We start from the raw sequence: 3,967 nt of genomic DNA on the forward strand, positions 1-3,967 counted from the left end.
GTGTACTGGGGTCAGCAAGACAGAGGATAGGGTCAGCAATTTTTAGGGCATTGTACAGGGGTTAATAATTTGTAGAACAGTGTAGAGGGTGTCAGCAGGACAGAGGACAGTGGGTCAACAAGATGGAGGACAGGGGTCAGCAGTGCGGAGAATGGGAAGTCAGCAGGGGAGTGTATAGGGCTGGCAGGGCAGAGGACAGGAGTCACCCCTGGAAGGAGAGAGGACAAGTGGCACTGCTGGCAGAAGAGAGGATAAATAATATAAGTATGGTATAAATCTTAGGCCATTGAAATGTAAAGAAGCAGCCAAGGATCCTATAATACAGTGTTGACCAAATATGGTCATAGCATCATCAAGGATCCCTGCCCTAGTGTTGGGATCTCTCATTTAGTGAGGGGAGTGCAATACATTGTGATTAACAAGGGTTTACATCACTGGAGGCCAGTATTGATGTTGGATTGACAATCCCCATTCTTGCAAGTAGAATAGAAAAAAGAAAGAAAAGCGCACACATGCCAAATTTGAAGTCAATCCATAAATAAAAATGGGGGTTTGGTCCCACCATATGGCCATATAGTGCTCAAGCCCACCACTACGTCAAAGTACCCCATTGTCAGTGGGTCCTACACTATCCATGAAAAAGAGATGAATCCAGCCTTTCTAACCCTTGGAGACAACACTCCTTGCTGGGAAAGATGTGCAAATGCACTACAGGGGACTCCTCCTATATCCACTTGATAGTGGACACTGATAGAGTACAGGTGTGTGTGGGGGGTGGGATGGGTTGCTCAACCTCGGTAGTCTGGTCAGACTGAATACATAATAAACAAGCAAAAAATTTTTTGGGGGGAGCATACCCATGTATTTCTAAATTTGGTTCATAGCTGCACCAGCTTTAGAAATACATGGGTATGCTCCCCCCAAAAAATTTTTTTGCTTGTTTATTATGTATTCAGTCTGACCAGACTACCGAGGTTGAGCAACCCATCCCACCCCCCACACACACCTGTACTCTATCAGTGTCCACTATCAAGTGGATATAGGAGGAGTCCCCTGTAGTGCATTTGCACATCTTTCCCAGCAAGGAGTGTTGTCTCCAAGGGTTAGAAAGGCTGGATTCATCTCTTTTTCATGGATAGTGTAGGACCCACTAACAATGGGGTACTTTGACGTAGTGGTGGGCTTGAGCACTATATGGCCATATGGTGGGACCAAATCCCCATTTTTATTTATGGATTGACTTCAAATTTGGTAGTAATTTCTTTTGCATGTGTGCGCTTTTCTTTCTTTTTTAATATACATGTCTTTTGGTTCATAGCTGCACCAGCTTTAGAAATACATGGGTATGCTCCCCCAAAAAAAATTTTTGCTTGTTTATTAAGTAGAATAGAAGGTTTGATTGGGGTGTATGTTCAAGAGAGAAGTGCCAAGGATATGACAGTGGGAACTATGTGCAGGAGAGGAGTGCCAAGGACATGGCAGTGGGCAGCATATTCAGGAAAGTAGTGCAGAAGGTATGACAGTGAGACATAGGTATGAGAGAAGGTGCAGTATGTACAAAAGAGGAATGCAGAGGGTCTGACAAAGGGTAGCAAGTCCAGTAGAGGAGTGCAAATGATATGGCAGTGGGCAGTATATACAGGAGAGGAGTGTGGAAGAAATGAAGGTGGCAGTATGTGCAGGAGAGGAGTGTGGAAGGTATGATGGTGGGGGTATATGCAGGAGAGGAATGTGGAGGGTATGGTAGGGATGGTATGGGAAGGACATGAGCATGGGAGGACATGATGGGGGCAGTATGTGCAATAAAGGAGTGCGAAGGGTATGATGTGGGCAGTGTATGCAGGAGAGGAATGTGGAGAGCATGATGGAGGCAGTATGTGCAGAAGGGGAGTGTGGAGGGCATGATTAGGTTGGTATGTGCAGGAGAGGAGCGTGGAAGGCATGATGGGGGCGGTATGTGCAGGAGGGGAGTGTGGAGGGTATGATGAGCACGGTATGTGCAGGAGAGAATTGTGGGGAGGGTATGAGAGGAGCAGTATGTGCAGGAGAGGAATGTGGAGTGTATGATGGGGGGGGGGGGAATGTGGAGGGTATGATGGGGGCAGTATGTGCAAGAGGTTGGTGGAGAGTATGGTAGAGACAGTATGCAGAATGGGAGTGTGGAGAGCATGATGAGAGTGGTATGTGCAGGAGAGGTGTGTGGAAGGTATAATGGTGGTGGTATGTGCAGGAGAGGAGTGTGGAGGGTATGATGGGGGCAGTATGTACAGGAGAGGAGTGTGGAGGGTATGATAGGGCAGTATGTGCAGGAGGGGGAGTGTGGAGGGCGTGAGGGGGGCGGTATGTGCAGGAGAGGAATGTGGAGGGAATGATGGTGCAATATGTGCAGGAGAGGACTGTGGAGGGTATGATGGGGCAATATGTGCAGGAGAGGAATGTGGAAGGTATGATGTGGTCAGTATGTGCAGGAGGGGAGTGCGGAGGGCATGGAGGGGGTGGTATGTGCAGGAGAGGAGTGTGGAGGGTATGATGGGGCAATATGTGCAGGAGAGGAATGTGGAAGGTATGATGTGGTCAGTATGTGCAGGAGGGGAGTGCGGAGGGCATGGAGGGGGTGGTATATGCAGGAGAGGAGTATGGAGGGTATGATGGGGCAATATGTGCAGGAGAGGAATGTGGAAGGTATGATGTGGTCAGTATGTGCAGGAGGGGAGTGTGGAGGGCATGAGGGGGGCGGTATGTGCAGGAGAGGAATGTGGAGGGTATGATGGGGCAATATGTGCAGGAGAGGACTGTGGAGGGTATTATGTGGTCAGTATGTGCAGGAGGGAAGTGCGGAGGGCATGGAGGGGGTGGTATGTGCAGGAGAGGAGTGTGGAGGGTATGATGGGGCAATATGTGCAGGAGAGGAATGTGGAAGGTATGATGTGGTCAGTATGTGCAGGAGGGGAGTGTGGAGGGCATGAGGGGGGCGGTATGTGCAGGAGAGGAATGTGGAGGGTATGATGGGGCAATATGTGCAGGAGAGGACTGTGGAGGGTATTATGTGGTCAGTATGTGCAGGAGGGGAGTGTGGAGGGCATGGAGGGGGTGGTTTGTGCAGGAGAGGAGTGCCCAGAATTTTAAAAAAGGCAGTATGTACAGGCATTGAGTGCATAGGATATAACCGTGAGTGGTATATATAGGAGAGGGGTGTGGAGGATATGACAGCTGGCAGTATGTGCAGGACAGCATATTGTATATGACATGAGGAAGGGTATGATAGATTTACTGTAGGTGTTGTTAAAACTTGTCCTAGGTATAGAACAACATTAGGCCTTTTTCAAGGGGCAATTCAATGTTCTTACCTTTCAGTGTTTTTTTTTTTTTTTAATACAAAAAAATGTTGTTTTCACACCTAATACTTTTCAAACCTGTTCCCCTATTTACAGTACATTCTCTACTCAGGGTTCTTTCTGCAAAGACAGTTTCTTCTTTGCATATCTACTGTAGTTCCCCTGAGGACATTACCAGAACTCAGCATCTTCAGCATGTTTAGAATGCTATTGACCTGAGATCATCAGATGTCTTCACTTGTGCAGAGTTCACCCCTCGGAACAACACCCTCCCCATTAGTAAGTAAAGGTTCCCCAATTAAAAAATACAATTTTACTTTCTTTGGAAACACAATGAAAAGAAAAAAAAAAAAACAGGATAAAGAACAATAATTAGTACTCTTAACTAGGGTTGAGCGGACACCTAGATGTCCGTGTTCGACGGGTTCGGCCGAACTTTAAAAAAAAGTCCGGGTCCGTGTCCCGGACTTTTACCGAACTTTTCCCGGACACCGAACCCCATTGAAGTCAATGGGGACCCGAACTTTAAGGCACTAAAATGGCTCTAAAACACCAAAGGAAAGGGCTAGAGTGCTGCAAATGGCAGCAAAACGTAATTAAGAGCATGGCAAGTGCTCTGCAAACAAATGTGG

The sequence above is a fragment of the Pelophylax lessonae genome, assembly GCF_965119305.1.
Source record: "Pelophylax lessonae genome assembly, chromosome: 6".
Lineage (NCBI taxonomy): Eukaryota > Metazoa > Chordata > Amphibia > Anura > Ranidae > Pelophylax > Pelophylax lessonae.